Consider the following 21,029-nt stretch of genomic DNA (forward strand, 5'->3'; position numbering starts at 1 on the left):
GAGGCGGCCCATTTGCGACGGATAAAAAGCCATTTCCGATGCATCAACCCAAAATGCATTAGCAAAAAAGGTAATCGCAATATTTGCAATTACCTATTTTGCAAATGAATTTAGGGAATTACAATTTGCAATTCCCTAAATGCCATGCAAGATGAATTTTCAAAACGTGACTTTGCATTAAGGAATCGCAAATTCACAACAACTTCAAGTTGATTTTAATTTGCAAATTCTTAGAAAAGTGCAAATAATTGAATTTTTTGAAGTGCCATGTGGTGCAGCATGTGTGCGCGCCACATGTGCACACTTACCTTTTCTGAGGGTGCATCAGGGGGGCCTTAGGTCCCCTAGCTCCCTTGCAATTGCATTCACAATTTGCGATTACCTATTTGGCAATCGCATATAGCGAATGCTTTCCCATTCATTCCTATGGGCCTTGAGGCCCATAGGAATGAATGGGAAAGCATTCCGTAATAGCAAATCACAATTTGCTATTCGCTATTAGGGAATGGTTAGGAATCACTATTATTTTAGCAAAACCTACATGTATAAGGAATTGCGACTCCTAAATAGCAATTCCTTAAAAATCGCTTTTAAGTAATCGCAATTCCTTATCTTGCTGTATGTGCCTATTAGTCCCTTGTAGAGTGGTATACCATATACCACGGCGCCTGTAAATGAGATTCTACTAGTTGTCCTATGGGGTTCGTCAGAGCTCATCATTGAGTCCTATACTGTTTAATATCAATGTGGCCCCCTTAACGAAGCAGATTCGATCCTTTGGCTTCACTCCAGTGGCATGTGCTGATGACACACAGATTATTGTGTCCATCTAGAACAATGTTGAAAAGACGGCTCATTGTTTTAGCAGCTGCATAGTCCAATGGATGAATAACAACAGTCTCATGTCTAATTCAGGAAAAACTGAGGTCCTTTATGGGAATAACTTTCCTTCATGGGATCAATTTGGTGGCCACAAATGCTAGGCTCCCTCCCACACCATAGCCATCGTCAAAAATGTGGGGATAATTTTCAATTCCAACCGCCCTTTAATACACAAATAAATAAACTTACTTCCTCCTGTTTCTTTCTATTATACAAAATCAGGAGGATCTTTCTGTATTTACCCTTTGAATTACAAAAAGATTTAGTAACAGCACTTGTGTTATCAAGTCTTGATTACTGTAATGGACTATATATAGCGATTCATCAGCATTCCACAAAAAAACTGCAAGGTCTCCAGAAGGCTGCAGCGTGACTTTTGAAGAAAATTCTCGTTTCAGTCTGTCTCAGGAACTTTGCAAGAACTCCATTGTTAAATAAAAAAATTCAGATTTAAGGCCCTCTGTCTCACCCACAAATCCCTTTAGAGAGCTGCCCCAGACTACTTAAAGAAACATATCACATGGTACAATCCCAGCAGGCCACTACAATCTACTAACAACAAGACAATTAATGTTTGGAAAATCTGGAGATCCAACTGGGGGGGAGAGCAAAAGCTTTATCCACACCACAGCTTATCTCTGGAATAACCTACCAGAACAGCTGAGAGGTCAGCTCAACTTCCTGACTATGCCTTAAAACCTCGCTCTTTTACGGACTGTAAATTAAGACGGAGAAAAAATCAGTACACTGCAGGATAACTTAGTCAGTATAGTTCACTAGCGCCAAGCCACCATTCACATTTGTACACTCTAGGAATATTTTGTAAAGCTAAGGAGTTCGGTCCATATAGGGTGCGGGGTAGGCTGGACCCTATTATATCAAACAACAAAAACTATGCCTACACCCATTCCACAATGAAAACAATATACAAACAACAACAAAAATAAAAAAAAATTCAATGAAATTAATCAAAATCTATGATAAAAGGAAAGACAAAGTCAAAAAGGAGCATAATCTTAAGGTTAAGATAGCTTTGTGACCAGCTCATGCCAGTTACAACACTTAATGGTATTGTTCGCTCCCTCAGTTGTGCCGACGCGTTTCTAGTCCAGGGAAACCACTTCCCGGACTGTCATCAGGGCTTTGTCAATTTTCTGTATAGAATGCAGAGAAAACATTAAGAATATATTAGCTGACTGCAACTTGCTCTTATACTTCCTATTGTTTCGTAAAGAATTAATGAAGTACCTCACAGTATTTGATGTACCGGCCTTAAATGATGTTAAAGACCGGCTCAAGATGAGCTTATTTCAATGTTTATTGAAAAGATGGTGGCTGCTAGTATAACTCAGGGCATATCGATGGCCTGGAAAAGGAAAAAACATATACATATGGACACCAATTATTGTGCACAGTGAAGGAGAGAAAGGAGTTTGTAAGAGGCCTCTTTAAAATCGATTCAGTCGTACTGTCTTCTGGGGCGACTCGTTCGTGCATTTTTCAAGCTTACTGGCTGATTCTAGTGAAGATAGATAGCAAAGTCTATTCAAACCGCGTGCTAACATAGAATGCATTATTAATGAGCGGGAAAGGGGCTCAAAGTGCCACATACCTTTCGTGGCACGTTACTTGTCAAATGCTTGCTCTTGCCAATGGCTCCTATGGTCTGTCTATTTCCTGCTTCGATTCAGAAAGGGGGTGGTGATGGACAGAGCATCTGAGTTAAACAGAACACTCTTACCCAGTCAAAAGATCAGGGCTTGATCCATCACCGTTTTTTAGCTCACTGCACCATCCCAGCTCAGAACCTGGCTACATGCAAATTAGTCTGTCCCTGGCCCAGTGCATCATGGGAACAGGGCAGACCAAACTACCAAGCCAATTCTTTACTGGAAAGGAAACAAGTTTCCGGGGACCGGTTTCTGGCATTGCAGCCGTCTTCGGCCCGGCTTGCTTGAATCCTGATGGTGCAGTGAGCAAGGGACTCATGTCTGAGCATACCCTGCCACTCCTATAGTGGCCAAAACGATTCAGAAAGGGGGTGGTGATGGACAGAGCATCTGAGTTAAACAGAACACTCATACCCAGTCAAAAGATCAGGGCTTGATGCATCACCGTTTTTTAGCTCACTGCACCATCCCAGCTCAGAACCTGGCTACATGCAAATTAGTCTGTCCCTGGCCCAGTGCATCATGGGAACAGAGCAGACCAAACTACCAAGCCAATTCTTTACTGGAAAGGAAACAAGCTTCCGGGGACCGGTTTCTGGCATTGCAGCCATCTTCGGCCCGGCTTGCTTGAATCCTGATGGTGCAGTGAGCAAGGGACTCATGACTGAGCATACCCTGCCACTCCTATAGTGGCCAAATCGATTCAGAAAGAGGGTGGTGATGGACAGAGCATCTGAGTTAAACAGAACACTCATACCCAGTCAAAAGATCAGGGCTTGATCCATCACCGTTTTTTAGCTCACTGCACCATCCCAGCTCAGAACCTGGCTACATGCAAATTAGTCTGTCCCTGGCCCAGTGCATCATGGGAACAGGGCAGACCAAACTACCAAGCCAATTCCTTACTGGAAAGGAAACAAGCTTCTGGGGACCGGTTTCTGGCATTGCAGCCGTCTTCGGCCCGGCTTGCTTGAATCCTGATGGTGCAGTGAGCAAGGGACTCATGTCTGAGCATACCCTGCCACTCCTATAGTGGCCAAAACGATTCAGAAAGGGGGTGGTGATGGACAGAGCATCTGAGTTAAACAGAACACTCATACCCAGTCAAAAGATCAGGGCTTGATCCATCACCGTTTGAGTGTTCTGTTTAACTCAGATGCTCTGTCCATCACCACCCCCTTTTCTGAATCGTTTTGGCCACTATAGGAGTGGCAGGGTATGCTCAGATGTGAGTCCCTTGCTCACTGCACCATTAGGATTCAAGCAAGCCGGGCCGAAGACGGCTGCAATGCCAGAAACCGGTCCCCCGAAGCTTGTTTCCTTTCCAGTAAAGAATTGGCTTGGTAGTTTGGTCTGCCCTGTTCCCATGATGCACTGGGCCAGCGACAGACTAATTTGCATGTAGCCAGGTTCTGAAGTGGGATGGTGCAGTGAGCTAAAAAACGGTGATGGATCAAGCCCTGATCTTTTGACTGGGTATGTGTGTTATGTTTAACTCAGATGCTCTGTCCATTACCACCCCCTTTTCTGAATCGTTTTGGCCACTATAGGAGTGGCAGGGTATGCTCAGATGTGAGTCCCTTGCTCACTGCACCATTAGGATTCAAGCAAGCTGGGCCGAAGACGGCTGCAATTCCAGAAACCGGTCCCCGGAAGCTTGTTTCCTTTCCAGTAAAGAATTGGCTTGGTCGTTTGGTCTGCCCTGTTCCCATGATGCACTGGGCCAGGGACAGACTAATTTGCATGTAGCCAGGTTCTGAACTGGGATGGTGCAGTGAGCTAAAAAACGGTGATGGATCAAGCCCTGATCTTTTGACTGGGTATGAGTGTTCTGTTTAACTCAGATGCTCTGTCCATCACCACCCCCTTTTCTGAATTATTACCTGCTTCAGCAGCTGCCAAGTGCACGCAGGAACGGAGGAGGCATCGATATATTAAGCCTCGGCTCACACTAAGGGGTCGATTAGGATGGCGGACGGAAATGGGTACTGTCCGCCATGGTGGGGGAAATTTTACTCCCGGCTGCGCCGCGGAGATTCCGCGGTTGGGATTAGGATAATCATGTCACGAAACTCCGACCGCGGCGGACGGATCATAACCAACACCGTCCGCGGCGGACGGAACACATCCAACTCCGTCCGCGGCAGACGGAGTCCAATGAACAACCACTGCCGCGGACGGAAATGACCGCGGAAAATAACACATGTACCGCCATACCTGTGAATACTCTGTGGCCGCAATTAGGATAAATCCGCCCGTACCACGGAACGCACAGCCATCCACGTCCGCGGCGGAAAGAATGCAACGATAACCACAGCATCACTGCGGAAGGCCAACACGCACAACATCCCTAGCGGCAAACAAATGTTAGAAAGTGTACCGCAAGTCCAAAGCAAACATACGCACATTGACAACGCCCCCCCCATACACCAACACCAAGCACAAGCCACCATGACACGTCCCAAGTATCCAATAATGCACACTAGTCAACACGCCCACCTACCACCTGACTGCCAACAACCATTGAGACACGACTATAAAATGACACCCACACACTACCACAATCCTTTGCATCACAGCATTGCTGCTAGCAAGAGGCCCTATTCGAGATACTGCTAACTCACATAGAAGACACACAACCACCACCCTACCACACCCACCACACAAACACCCACCACACAAATCCTACACATCACACACCACACACCTGCACCCCCCAACTCACTCAACTCACACACTGAGCACCACACACCATGGCACCCCAAAAAAACCCTAAATTCACGGAGACAGAGTTGAGGGTAATGGTAGATGAAATAATCCGTGTTGAGCCCCACATCTTCGGGGCCCAAGTCCAGCAGACGTCCGTGGCGCAAAAGAACCACATGTGGCACAGGATCGTCACTCGGGTGAATGCGTCGGGGACTGTGCCGAGGACGAAGCATGACATTCAGAGGCGGTGGCATGACCTGAAGACCAGGGTGAAGGGCATCCGAGCTAAAAACTTTGCTAGAGCCAATCATACTGGCGGTGGCACACCCCCGGAGCCCATACCCTACACCGATTGGGAGGAGAAGGTGCTGGTGATACTACACCCAGAGAGCCCAGACGGACTTGACGAAGGAGAAGAGACTGGTGAGTACAAACCAAGCACGACGATCAGCACGACATGGTCAGGCTCACACAACTGAGAAGAAACATCTCCTACGCCCCAACCCATGCACGTTGGACACCAACTCACAAACATGTACATGGCTCCCAACAGGCCCCCATGTTCACGGGGAGGGTGGTGGTGGTGGAGGGTGGGGTGTGTGAGAGGCCCAAACTACAACTCCCAACAGGCCCCCATGTACACGGGGAAGGTGGTGGTGGTGGAGGGTGGGGTGTGTGAGAGGCCCAAACTACAACTCCCAACAGGCCCCCATGTACACGGGGAGGGTGGTGGTGGTGGAGGGTGGGGTGTGTGAGAGGCCCAAACTACAACTCCCAACAGGCCCCCATGTACACGGGGAGGGTGGTGGTGGTGTAGAGTGGGGTGTGTGAGAGGCCCAAACTACAACTCCCAACAGGCCCCCATGTACACGGGGAGGGTGGTGGTGGTGGAGGGTGGGGTGTGTGAGAGGCCCAAACTACAACTCCCAACAGGCCCCCATGTACACGGGGAGGGTGGTGGTGGTGGAGGGTGGGGTGTGTGAGAGGCCCAAACTACAACTCCCAACAGGCCCCCATGTACACGGGGAGGGTGGTGGTGGTGGAGGGTGGGGTGTGTGAGAGGCCCAAACTACAACTCCCAACAGGCCCCCATGTACACGGGGAGGGTGGTGGTGGTGGAGGGTGGGGTGTGTGAGAGGCCCAAACTACAACTCCCAACAGGCCCCCATGTACACGGGGAGGGTGGTGGTGGTGGAGGGTGGGGTGTGTGAGAGGCCCAAACTACAACTCCCAACAGGCCCCCATGTTCACAGGGAGGGTGGTGGTGGTGGAGGGTGGGGTGTGTGCGACAGGAAACAGAAATGTCTACAAATCTATATGACCATGTAATGTCCACATTACTGACCAGCTCTATCTTGTCCCTCAGGTGATCTTCAACTGACTGGGGAAACCAGTACCCGGCCGCCAGCCTCGCCTCCCACACATACAGGACTCTCTGGTGACGAGGACACAGGCAGCTCCGGTGCGGAGGATGGAGCGGGACCAAGCACGCAGCCAGGGCCATCTGGCTCACAGGGACTCCCGGGACCGACCAACGTCGCATGTGTGACTCCAGCGACACCTGTCTCTGTGATCTGCACAGTCCCCACCACCACCAGTACCACCAGTACCACCAGTACCACCAGTACCACGACTCCTGCCTGTGCCACCCAGCATAACCCAGCGCACGACGCTGGTCCATCGGCCTCACACACAAGCAGGGTGAGTGGGCCACAAACACAGGCAACGGGACATCAGCCAATCAGGCGAGCCACACACCGCCGTGCAGAGGAAGGACAGCTACCCCATCCAGTGGCACAGTCCCTACAAGCCCTTGCCAGGTGTCAGGCGTCATACGACCTGTCCCAAGCAAACGCTGATCGTGCACACCAGGACTCAGTGGACAGCACCAACATCCTGTGCGAAATCTCTGGCTTCCTTGGCCAGATGGTGCACATCATGGGCCAGCAGGCAACGATGTGGAGGGAATGGGTTGGCCGGAACAACCCCCCCCCTCCACCAATTGTCGTAGCGCCACCGCCACCGTCACCTCCGCCTCCACCGCCACCGTCACCTCCGCCTCCACCACCACCTGTGCCCCTGGCGACGGATGTGGCCCATCAACAACCTGCCCTCCCAGCTGACTCTGTTCCACCTCAGAGACGGAGGGGCCGGCCGAGGCAGGAAGTGGCTGAGAGCAGTGTTGGAGCGCCATCCACACGCTCCAAGAGGGGACGCCAATGACAATGTCACTGCCTGTGCCAGGCATTCACCCTGCTAAGTATCCTGTCCCACAGACAATCATTCCCACTGGTCTGCTGGACTACCCTGACACCCCCCAATGTGGTGTCAGCACGGACATTTCATCTGCCATTACCTTCAACTCCAACTCCCTCCACCCCACTTACTTGTAAATATTCACCAGCACAAAAGCACAACCTGTAAATAAATTGCACTTACACACACAATGATGTTTTGCCTCCATGTTTATTCACATGATTGCCTTCAGAAACAGACGTAAACAGGTTCAGGGATCATAGTCGTACATGATCATGGCGCTGTGGGAGTGACCTAGTGAAAATCAGAGACAGCAAACACACGTCAGGAAACAGATTCACACACATCACAACACAATGCACAGCAACATTACACAAACGACAACCATCACAAAAGCATGGGATGAGAGCACACACATCATGGAGACTTGTATGTCCAAAGACATGAAGACACACATATGCAACCATCACAAACAACACCCAGCTGATGAAGCCCACATCCACACAACACCAGCAAACATACATGAGGCATTGTCAACCGCCACTAGAGGTAGTTACTCACATTCAAGGGAAGTAGCGATCTATGAGCTGGCGCCTCTGGTCCACACCTTCCTCCTCACCACTATCCTCATCAGTCGACATGGGTGGGATGGGAGGCCGAGGAACTTCTTCGTCTTCAGGGTCCAACAGCAGTTCAATGTCATTGCGTACTGCCAGGTTGTGGAGCATGCAGCAGGCAATCACGATCCTGCATACTTTTCCTGGTGAGTAAGGCAGGGCCCCTCCGGTCTTATCGAGGCACCGAAACCTAGACTTTAGCAGTCCAAAGGTACGTTCGATGACTCTCCGTGTCCTTCCATGTGCATCATTGTACCGCATTTCACCCGCTGTTGTAGGATTACGTAGGGGACTGAGGAGCCAGGGCCGGTTTGGGTACGCCGAGTCGCCTATGTAGGGGGATGACAGACACAAACATCACAACAAGATATGGTGGGTACCCCATGCAACACAGAGATCACAAGAGTCCCCACTGCACACTCACCAACAAGCCACGCTTGACCGGGTCGCAGATTTGCCATGAGTCGTGGGACAATGCTGCTCCGCATGATGTGGGCATCATGTACGGAGCCAGGAAATCTTGCACACACATGGGAGATGATGTTGTTTGCCAGGCACACCACCTGCACGTTCAGCGAATGGAAGTGTTTGCGATTCCTGAAAACTTGCTCCCGTGCCCGTGGTGGAATGATAGCGATGTGTGTGCCATCAATTGAACCCACAACGTGAGGTATGTGGCCCAGTGCATAGAAGTCAGCTTTGACTGCTGCCAACTCTTCCGGCCGTGGGAAATGTATGTAGTCATTCTTGTACAGCATCATAGCTGTTAAGACATCCCGAAGAACCGTGCTGAACATGGCCTGTGACATCCCCCCGGCATGTCCAACTGTGTACTGAAATGTGCCAGTAGCAAAGAAATGTAGTACCGCCATGACCTTTGCAGTGGGTGTAATCGACCCAGGATACGTCCTACGTGGCTGCAGATGAGGAGACAATTGAGCCACAAGCTCCAGCAACCAACGTCGATCCAGCCGGAATTTCCGAATCACCTCCTCGTCAACCATATCCTCCAGCACAGTGTATGGGCGATGCACATTTGGAGCCCTCCTGTGTGGGAGAGAGATGTAACTTAGGTCAACTTACAAACGACGCATACGTGTACAACTCCATCACATGTGAACCTTACTGACAAAACTTCAGTCTTCACCCTAATGTTTAGTAGCCACATCACAGACACACATGCAACTGCATGCACACAAACGATAATTATACACACGCCATGTCATGAAGCACAAATGCCAACACCAATAATGTTGTGCATACGGTAATTACATGCATGGTGACACAACGTCCAAAACACATACACGGAATGCATGTGTACCACCACCACTGTAGTCACCTCGCCAGAACAAGACACTGACAACAGATGCATAATTTGGCCATACAGCCGTGATGTACTGTGTAGTTGTGAAGATGTAAGAACGTCTGTAGGGTCACACCCGACGTCAACACGTACAAATGCACATCTGTTGCCCATTGTGTGCCGACCGATGGGCATAGTATGGACACACATGCTATATTGTATGACATATGACCTTTCCCTATCACGCTCACAACCCTCATGACGCAACTGCACACAACACATCACGGTGCAGCGTCTGACAAGATAACATAATTGGCGCCGCCATGGCGGTGCACAACTTCCGCTACTTCCCAAAGGCCATACGCGGCCAGCGTCCCTCTTCCCATTGGCTGCATGTGCAGGGACCGTCACGGGCACACATCGGCAACCGCACGTGCAAGCTTCAGGCACGGATGCTTCAGTTGCAACAATGTTCTATCACTGGCGCCTCCATGGCGGTGCACGTACTCAGCGGGGGAGGTGCAGGCCTATACACCCTGTAGATGTACTCAATGGACATGCCAGTTCATGACCCCCCTTGCAGTCACATTGCATCATCCACCGTACACCGGCCGGAGCGGCCGGGCCTAGGACGGCCGTGCCCGGCCATGTCCACAACCGCCGTGCCCGGCCATGTCCACAACCGCCGTGCCCGGCCATGTCCACAACCGCCGTGCCCGGCCATGTCCACAACCGCCGTGCCCGGCCATGTCCACAACCGCCGTGCCCGGCCATGTCCACAACCGCCGGGCCCGGCCATGTCCACAACCGCCGTGCCCGGCCATGTCCACAACCGCCGTGCACGGCCATGTACACAACCGCCGTGCCCGGCCCGGCGGTTGTGGACATGGCCGGGCACGGCCGTCCTAGGACCGGCCGCTCCGGCCGGTGTACGGTGGATGATGCAATGTGACTGTAAGGGGGGTCATGAACTGGCATGTCCATTGAGTACATCTACAGGGTGTATAGGCCTGCACCTCCCCCGCTGAGTACGTGCACCGCCATGGAGGCGCCAGTGATAGAACATTGTTGCAACTGAAGCATCCGTGCCTGAAGCTTGCACGTGCGGTTGCCGATGTGTGCCCGTGACGGTCCCTGCACATGCAGCCAATGGGAAGAGGGCCGCTGGCCGCATATGGCCAATCGCAAGTAGCGGAAGCAGTGCACCGCAACAACAGGGCCAGTCATTGGCCCATTTCACGAACACGCTTCCAGGGCTGACCAATTGCTGGCGACGTATGCCACTGACACGTGCTGAGGGCCCTATATATGTGTGTTGGCCAAAATGACACTTCCTACCCTGGGGACCAGTGCTGCCTGTTCACCTCGACCTGCTGCTGCTGCTGAGCTGACCACCGACTGCTGCCTGTGACCATCACCTCGACCTGCTGCTGCTGCTGAGCTGACCACCGACTGCTGCTCTAGTGCCATACTCCGTGATCTTGCCATGTCGAGAGGCAAAGAGATCCGGTCTCGACCCTTCACCGCCGCGGAGCTTGATGTCCTCGTGGACGGTGTACTCCACAACTATGGACGCCTCTACGGCGCACCAGGACGGGTGGTAAGTGCAGTGTGGGACATGTTGGTGTGCATGAGGGGGCCAAATAATCAGGCCTATTTCCATCTTTGCTGTGTAGTGTGGGCTAGGCATATGTTCCTGATTGTGCATGGCTGCTGACAGTTACGTCTTGCCCCTATGTGTGTGACAGGCCAACTGTCCACTGACTTAAACCCTTTTGTCTCCCATCATGGTAGGTCAAGCTGCACCTTCGCAAGGACCTGTGGAGGAGCATAGCACGGGAAGTACGGGCATTGGGGGTGTGCAACAGACGACATACACACTGCCACAAACGCTGGGACGACATTTCCAGGCTGAGCAAGAATGTAGCGGAAGTAACACTGGGCATGATTCCAAGGACGCCCCGTCTGGCCCGACGCTCCATGACCCCTCTCATGCACCGTATCATTGCAGTGACGCATCCTGAACTGGCCGAACGTCTGAGTGCTGATCAACAGCAAACTAGCGGTGAGCATACTGTCTGTGTAGGAAACCTGTGAGTGCTATGCATGTATTGGTGCACAGACACAGTATAGAGTTCTGTGTTGCGTATGTATCTCTGTGATGCCATTTTGGTCCCATTGGGTGGTTGTCATTTGACATCCAGGTCCGCCATGTTGACACGCCACTTGCTTAGTAGTTGAGTGTTGAAGCACATCCCCTAGTGGTCCATGGCCCCATGGCAGGAAATGTGAGGATGACTGGTAGAGGTGGGCCGTGTGCAGGATGGGGGCTACAAAATCTTTGTCAGCTATGTAATTTGGCAATCCTGGTCCTTCTGTACGTCAGTCTGCCCATGACTCACACATCTTTCATGTGCATTTCAGCTATGACAGAGGACACTCAGCCACAGACGGTGGAGAGTAGTCGAGGAAATGAGTCCGGCTCAGACTTCGCACACACGCAGACTGACACAGAGGAGGCCAGCGCGGGAGAGGGGGACAGGACCGTCCCTGAGGACTCGCATGGGGAGACACCATCGTCCTCCTCGTCGGACACTCTTGGTGAGCCTGCACTGTTGTCACAGACTGGGAGTGGGCACTCATCACCTTCTGTCGGAAGACAGCACATAGGGCCCACACTTCCGCCAACTGCACCATGTACTGTTTGTGGCCGGAGGAGTAGGGGGAGCAGAGTGGCGTTCGGTGCAGGCACCGCTGCCCCTGCCACGGTGAGCCAAAATGCACTGTGTGCTGAGGCCGTTGATCTGCTGCGACAGCTGTGTGTGGGGCAGACCAATATGACAAATGCTTTCCAGGACCATGATAGGAAGTTGGGGCAGGTGGTGGCATTCATGGAAGGGATGCATGGCGATCTTGCAGGTCTACACAGGACAGTGCAGTCATTGGCAAGCAGTGTGTCGTCTGCAATAGTACAGTCGCATAAACAGGGTGCTACTTCTGTTTCCCCATCTACACCACTGGATGTCTCAGGGGGTAGTGATTATTCTGAGCAGGACTCAAATACAGGTTATTGCACTAGAAGCAGCATCAGACAGCACGTCAGGGCACGCAGGGCACAGACCCCATCCCCTAGATCAGCTAAATCTGTTCACGTAGACAACGTCAGATACACTGGAGTACACACACAGGATCCACAAGTGTTGTTGGGGGACATGCCTTCAGGGGCTACACAGGCATTCAACACAAAAGGTACTCCCAAGGCAAGGGATACTCACATGTCCATGGACTGTACCTTGGACAAGGCCAGTCAGAAGACAAAGGCACCTCCTAAGAGCAGGGTGACTCCCAAGGGCAGGCCCACAGCAGAGGAAAGGGACACTCCCAAGGACAGTGACAAGACAAAGGCACCTCCTAGGAGCAGGGAGACTCCCAAGGGCAGGCCCACAGCAGAGGAAAGGGACACTCCCAAGGACAGTGACAAGACAAAGGCACCTCCTAGGAGCAGGGAGACTCCCAAGGGCAGGCCCACAGCAGAGGAAAGGGACACTCCCAAGGACAGTGACAAGACAAAGGCACCTCCTAGGAGCAGGGAGACTCCCAAGGGCAGGCCCACAGCAGAGGAAAGGGACACTCCCAAGGACAGTGACAAGACAAAGGCACCTCCTAGGAGCAGGGAGACTCCCAAGGGCAGGCCCACAGCAGAGAAAAGGGACACTCCCAAGGACAGTGACAAGACAAAGGCACCTCCTAGGAGCAGGGAGACTCCCAAGGGCAGGCCCACAGCAGAGGAAAGGGACACTCCCAAGGACAGTGACAAGACAAAGGCACCTCCTAGGAGCAGGGAGACTCCCAAGGGCAGGCCCACAGCAGAGGAAAGGGACACTCCCAAGGACTGTGACAAGACAAAGGCACCTCCTAGGAGCAGGGAGACTCCCAAGGGCAGGCCCACAGCAGAGGAAAGGGACACTCCCAAGGACAGTGACAAGACAAAGGCACCTCCTAGGAGCAGGGAGACTCCCAAGGGCAGGCCCACAGCAGAGCAAGGTCCATCTCCCAAGGGCAGGGACACACACAGAGAGCAGGTGTCTACTGGAGACAGGTGCACCACAGACGACAAGTCTGCTGGCAGGAACAGGGCGGCGACCAGGGCACAGGCTACATCCAGAGACAACACTCCACCTAAGGATAAGGCACATCCTACGGACAAGGCATCTAGCATGGACAATGGCGCAATCAAGGACAGGCATACTTCACCCCTGGCTGCACTGAGGCTGATGTTTTCTACTGAACACCAAACTGATGTCTCCGCGGCAGAGTCCCCCCATACCTCCACTCCCATCCAGGCCAGTCAGAAGCAGAGGAGGGTGTCCCCTGTTGTTGCATCCCCCATTTCACATGATTCCGAGTCCAGGCGGCAGGCACAGAGCAAACGACAAGCAGGCTCCAGCACGTCCCCAGAAACCAGATCCCCGGCTGCAGATGCTCCACCTATGGTGGGTGGTGATTCTTTAGAGTCCCCACCACTTGGCAGTCCTGTCCTGTCCAGGGTGCACTCACACATCCCTAAGAAACGCAGACACACACCATTGACACCTGCCAACCCCGATTTGGCTCAAGGTCAGCTATCCCCAGCTCCCAGGCCCACCCTGCCTCCTGGCCCATACAGCCCTGTGGCTCATCATTTCAGTTGTCCCAGTGGCGTTGGTGCAGTTGACTCTCATGTATCAGATGGTGGCACTGTGTCTGTTGTTGGCTGTCATGCATCATGTAGTGGCACAGTCTCAGTTGTGCCCTCTCCTGTTGCAGGTCCTGGCCGTGTATCTGGGTCTATGGCTCACGTGTCAGTTAGAAGATCTGTGGCTGTGTTGCACACTCCTGTTTCTGGTGCTGGCAGTCTGTCTGGGTCAGTGGGTCACGTGTCAGTGACTACATCTGTGGCTGTGTTGCACACTCCTGTTTCTGGTGCTGCCAGTGTGTCTGGGTCCGTGGCCCATGGGTGTGTCACTCGGGCTGTGGCTGTGTCTCACACTCCTGTTGCTGGTGCTGCCAGTGTGTCTGGGTCCGTGGCCCATGTGTGTGTCACTCGTGCTGTGGCTGTGTCTCACACTCCTGTTGCTGGTGCTGCCAGTGTGTCTGGGTCCGTGGCCCATGTGTGTGTCACTCGGGCTGTGGCTGTGTCTCACACTCCTGTTGCTGGTGCTGCCAGTGTGTCCGAGGCAGGTAGTTTACGCAGTCCCCCTGATTCTGTGATGTGAGGTGCTGAACACTTCACTCAAATGTTATTTCACATGGTGTGTCCATTGAGAACTGCGTGGCACTCTTGTGGTTCCTGCGACGGGTTGGTAGGGACACGTACTTGTGCTGCCTCTGATGGACCTGCTCTGTACTGCACAATGCCCTGTTGATGCTCGGATACTGCATTCTGCCCTCTCGTTTACTGCCTATGATGTACCTGCTCTGTACTGCACAATGCCCTGTTGATGCTCTGATACTGCATTCTGCACTCTCATGTGCTGCCTTTGATCAACCTGTTCAGTGCAATGGACTGTTGATGCACTTAGCCCCTCTTACGTGCTGCCTATGATGTACCTGCTCTGTACTGCACAATGCCCTGTTGATGCTCTGATACTGCATTCTGCCCTCTCGTTAACTGCCTATGATGTACCTGCTCTGTACTGCACAATGCCCTGTTGATGCTCGGATACTGCATTCTGCCCTCTCGTTTACTGCCTATGATGTACCTGCTCTGTACTGCACAATGCCTTGTTGATGCTCTGATACTGCATTCTGCACTCTCATGTGCTGCCTTTGATCAACCTGTTCAGTGCAATGGACTGTTGATGCACTTAGCCCCTCTCACGTGCTGCCTCTGATGTAGCTGTTCTGTGCAATGGACTGTTGATGCACTTAGCCCCTCTCACGTGCTGCCTCTGATGGACCTGCTCTGTGCAATGGACTGTTGATGCACTTAGCCCCTCTCACGTGCTGCCTATGATGTACCTGCTCTGTACTGCACAATGCCCTGTTGATGCTCTGATACTGCATTCTGCCCTCTCGTTAACTGCCTATGATGTACCTGCTCTGTACTGCACAATGCCCTGTTGATGCTCGGATACTGCATTCTGCCCTCTCGTTTACTGCGTATGATGTACCTGCTCTGTACTGCACAATGCCCTGTTGATGCTCTGATACTGCATTCTGCACTCTCATGTGCTGCTTTTGATCAACCTGTTCAGTGCAATGGACTGTTGATGCACTTAGCCCCTCTCATGTGCTGCCTATGATGTACCTGCTCTGTACTGCACAATGCCCTGTTGATGCTCTGATACTGCATTCTGCCCTCTCGTTAACTGCCTATGATGTACCTGCTCTGTACTGCACAATGCCCTGTTGATGCTCGGATACTGCATTCTGCCCTCTCGTTTACTGCCTATGATGTACCTGCTCTGTACTGCACAATGCCCTGTTGATGCTCTGATACTGCATTCTGCACTCTCATGTGCTGCCTTTGATCAACCTGTTCAGTGCAATGGACTGTTGATGCACTTAGCCCCTCTCACGTGCTGCCTCTGATGTAGCTGTTCTGTGCAATGGACTGTTGATGCACTTAGCCCCTCTCACGTGCTGCCTCTGATGGACCTGCTCTGTGCAATGGACTGTTGATGCACTTAGCCCCTCTCACGTGCTGCCTATGATGTACCTGCTCTGTACTGCACAATGCCCTGTTGATGCTCTGATACTGCATTCTGCCCTCTCGTTAACTGCCTATGATGTACCTGCTCTGTACTGCACAATGCCCTGTTGATGCTCGGATACTGCATTCTGCCCTCTCGTTTACTGCCTATGATGTACCTGCTCTGTACTGCACAATGCCCTGTTGATGCGCTGATACTGCATTCTGCACTCTCATGTGCTGCCTTTGATCAACCTGTTCAGTGCAATGGACTGTTGATGCACTTAGCCCCTCTCACGTGCTGCCTCTGATGTAGCTGTTCTGTGCAATGGACTGTTGATGTACTTAGCCCCTCTCACGTGCTGCCTCTGATGGACCTGCTCTGTGCAATGGACTGTTGATGCACTTAGCCCCTCTCACGTGCTGCCTATGATGTACCTGCTCTGTACTGCACAATGCCCTGTTGATGCTCTGATACTGCATTCTGCCCTCTCGTTTACTGCCTATGATGTACCTGCTCTGTACTCCACAATGCCCTGTTGATGCTCTGATACTGCATTCTGCACTATCGTTTACTGCCTCTGATGTACCTGCTCTGTACTGCACAATGCCCTGTTGATGCTCTGATACTGCATTCTGCACTCTCGTTTACTGCCTCTGATGTACCTGCTCTGTACTGCACAATGCCCTGTTGATGCTCTGATACTGCATTCTGCCCTCTCGTTTACTGCCTCTGATGTACCTGCTCTGTACTGCACAATGCCCTGTTGATGCTCTGATACTAAATTCTGCACTCTCGTTTACTGCCTCTGATGTACCTGCTCTGTACTGCACAATGCCCTGTTGATGCTCTGATACTGCATTCTGCCCTCTCGTTTACTGCCTATGATGTACCTGCTCTGTACTGCACAATGCCCTGTTGATGCTCTGATACTGCATTCTGCCCTCTCGTTAACTGCCAATGATGTAGCTGCTCTGGTGCCCACTTTGCCCATGCTCACGCATACACTGTGATTATACCCCAATTTTGTACAATAAAGGTAGTCTATCAAGTCTCGTGGTCTGTCGTTGTCATTCCTGCTTGCGTACTACAAATGTGTATTCGTATTTGCTTCATATCAGTGGTTTCGGTAACATGACACTCCCCCTCCCTACGTCACGTCCCTTGCTGGTATTCCCCTCCAGACAGCCAATGGTTTGTGCCTTACCTGCGTCGTCGTCGATAGTGGGCCATGACTAGGACGTGGTGGATCGCAAAGAGCATCGGGAAAGCGTGTAGCGCTGGGTCCATGGTGGTGGTCTGCTTGCGGTGGGTATCTCTGCTATGTCACCTACGTTCGCTGTGGGGATTCCGCCGTGTTCAGACAGGTTGTTTTTCCGCTGCGGTTTTATGTGTATTTTCCGCCATCTTGATTTGGGGGACGGTCTTAGACGTCAGTACGTACGGCGGGGCCTCCGGATGTGTTCCGTCCGCCACGTGGTCGTGTGTAGTTCGGCGACGGTGCGTGCTTTTCCGTCGCGGACGGAAATTGGACACGTTTTCCTATCCTGATATGGCGGACGGAGTATCCGCGGCAGGCGGACATGGAAAAGGCTTTTTCCGCCTACTCCAGGGCCGCGGTGGCTCTTCCGTCCGCCATCCTAATGAGCCCCTAAATGTTTATAGCAAGTTCAAAAACTCTCTATGTACAACAGTGGAGGATGTACCTGTTTTGAGTTTGTGATGGTCACCGGTCCTTAGGCTGATTTGTTTTGGCGGCTCCTACAAACATGAGAGCACTCGATTAAACCGCGCAGCATGCACATGAATGCGAGCCAGTGGCGTAACAAACGCCCCCGCATCCCCCACGGTGCGGGGGGGCCTCACTCCCTTCATTAAATAAAGGGGGCCCCGGGCCCCCTCAGCTCTTCTGAGGGCTGTGAGAGAGGCTTTTGCTGAAGCAAGCCTCTCTCCATCTCGTCTCGTCTGAAGCAGGTGCAGCCTGCAGCCTGCTCTGAGCCCCTTGCCCCCTCCCTCTGACTGAAGAGAAACAAAGTATCAACATACATTGTTTCTCTTCAGTCAGAGCGGCGAGGCCCGAAAAGAGGATGGGGTGGGGGCCCAGAGAGCAGGAGGCAGCACCGAGCACTGCTCAGGGCCCTGACAAGGGTGGGAGTGGGGGTCCCAGAGAGAGCATTCCCCACAGATCAAGATTTCAACGACTGTGGGGCAAGGCATAGTCAGCGACTGTGGATAAAAGCCATCTCCAAGAATTAGGGGTGAATACTCCAAGGATGTCTGTGGGTTTTAAGTCCCAAAAATTGTAAATCTCTTCAGGTATTTTACAAAAACTTTTCCAGCCAATTCGGACAAGCAGGCCAAAAAAAAACCTGGGATTTCTTATTCTTCCAGTTTGAGGGGACATGGCCGGGCAGATTGGGTTCAAATGCCCCATTCAGGCAGGGCCAAGGCTGACTTCTGTACAACTAATCCTTGTGTGTTATGGCACAGATGGAGCTAAAAACGACGGAATAGAATTCAACATGAGTTATTACCAGTGTTTTTAGTGAGTCAGAAGACCATACATTAACTACATCTCTCATCAGCCAAACATATGCTACTCAAATACAAATACTTTTATATAAAAAGATACAGATATTCAACATATGTGGAATGTGTAGAATGTGCCAAAATTAAAACCCTTCTGCACAGATATAATGAATGAAAGGCTTAAAGTGTCATCCCTTCAATAAACAGGATACACATTAAACAAATCTCACACATCGCCTGCTATAAGTTAATGTACTCATGTTAAATGTAAACTATTTTCCTCTTTATACTTTGTGTCACACAGTGCCTTAAATGAAGTGTCTTGTGTTCAGGCTTGGCCATAGCTTACTATTTCTCCATTAATATGTATTTTTTTTAAAACTCAACTCTGAAAGTGTTTATAGCCACAACCTTTCTAATGATAATACAATTCCTCCATAATTACAATAATTCTGAATGTCTCTACCCTTCAAAACGGTAAGAACTTTCCAACTCTTCCTTCTTGAAAAATAAGTCTGGTCATTATTGAGCCACAGACAGGGGCGTAACAAATGCCCCCGCGGTGGGGGGTGGGGGCACTCCCTTTGGTAAATGAAGGGTGCAAGGCGGAGGGGAGAAGGGTGCAAGGCAGAGGGGAGAAGGGTGCAAGGCGGAGAGGAGAAGGGTGCAAGGCGGAGGGGAGAAGGGTGCAAGGCAGAGGGTAGAAAGGTGCAAGGTAGAGAAGGGTGCAAGGCGGAGGAGTAGAAGGGTGCAAGGCGGAGGGGGAGAAGGGTGCAAGGCGGAGGGGGAGAAGGGTGCAAGGCAAAGGGGAGAAGGGGGCAAGGCAGAAGGGAGAAGGGTGCAAGGCAGAGTGGAGAAGGGTGCAAGGCAGAGGGGAGAATGGTGCAAGGTAGAAAAGGGTGCAAGGGGGAGCGAGAGATGGGTGCAAGGGGGAGGGCGAGAAGGGTGCAAGGCAGAGGGTAGAAGAGTGCAAGGGGGATGGTGATGAAGTTAAGAATGTGCCCCCCCCTCCCTGGACACATTTCTACAGACGCCCATGGCAATGCACACTACTTTGTGAGAGAGAGTGGAGTGAGAGAGATAGTGGAGTGAGCGAGAGTGGAGAGAGAGAGTGGAGAGAGAGAGAGGAGAGAGAGAGAGTGGAGTGACAGTGGAGGGAGAGAGAGAGAGTAGATAGAGAGTAGAGAAAGAGAGTAGAGAGAGAGTAGAGAGAGAGAGTAGAGAGAGAGGGTGGAGAGAGACAGTGGAGCGAGAGAGAGTGGAGCCAGAGAGAGTAGAGAGGGGGAGTGGAGAGAGAGTGAAGAGAGAAAGAGTGGAGAGAGAGAGAAAGTGGAGAGAGAGAGAGAGTGGAGAGAGAGTGGAGAGAGAGAGAGTAGAGAGAGAGAGAGAGAGTGGAGAGAGAGTGGAAAGAGAGAGTGGAAAGAGAGAGAAGAGAGAGTGGATAGAGAGTGGAGAGAGAGTGGAGAGAGACAGTGGAGAGAAAGTGGAGAGAGAGAGGGGAGAGAGAGATATTGGAGAGAGAGAGAGTGGAGAGAGAGAGAGAGTGGAGAGAGAGAGAGTGGAGAGATAGAGTGGAGAGAGTGGAGAGAGAGTGGAGAGAGAGAGAGAGAGAGTAGAGAGAGAGAGAGAGTAGAGAGAGAGAGTGGAGAGAGAGTAGAGAGAGAGAGTGGAGAGAGTAGAGAGAGAATGAGACAGTGGAGAGACAGTGGAGAGAGACAGTGGAGAGAGAGAGAGAGTGGAGAGAGAGAGAGAGAGTGGAGAGAGAGGGAGTGGAGAGAGAGAGTGGAGAGAGAGTGAGAGTGGAGAGAGAGAGTGGAGAGAGGGAGTGGAGAGACAGAGAGTGGAGAGAGGGAGTGGAGAGAGGGAGAGTGGAGAGAGAGAGAGAGAGAGATAGTGGAGAGAGTAGAGAGAGTGAGAGACAGTGGAGAGAGAGAGACAGTTGAGAGAGAGACAGTGGAGAGAGAGAGGAGAGAGAGTAGAGTGGAGAGAGAGTGGAGAGAGAGAGGGAGTGGAGAGAGAGAGTGGAGAGAGAGAGAGAGTGGAGAGAGAGAGAGAGTAGTGAGAGTGGAGAGAGTAGAGAGAGTGGAGAGAGTAGAGAGAGTAGAGAGAGTAGAGACAGTGGAGAGAGAGAGTGGAGAGAGAGAGAGAGAGAGGAGAGAGAGAGTAGAGAGAGAGAGAGTGGAGAGAGAGAGAGAGAGTGGAGAGAGTGAGAGAGTGGAGAGACAGTGGAGAGAGACAGTTGAGAGAGAGACAGTGGAGAGAGAGAGGAGAGAGAGTGGAGAGATAGAGAGAGTGGAGAGAGATAGAGAGTGGAGAGAGTGAGAGTAGAGAAAGTGGAGAGAGAGACAGTGGAGAGAGAGACAATGGAGAGAGAGTGGAGAGAGAGTGG

This window comes from Lissotriton helveticus, chromosome 11 (assembly GCF_964261635.1).
Source record: "Lissotriton helveticus chromosome 11, aLisHel1.1, whole genome shotgun sequence".
NCBI classification, from domain to species: domain Eukaryota; kingdom Metazoa; phylum Chordata; class Amphibia; order Caudata; family Salamandridae; genus Lissotriton; species Lissotriton helveticus.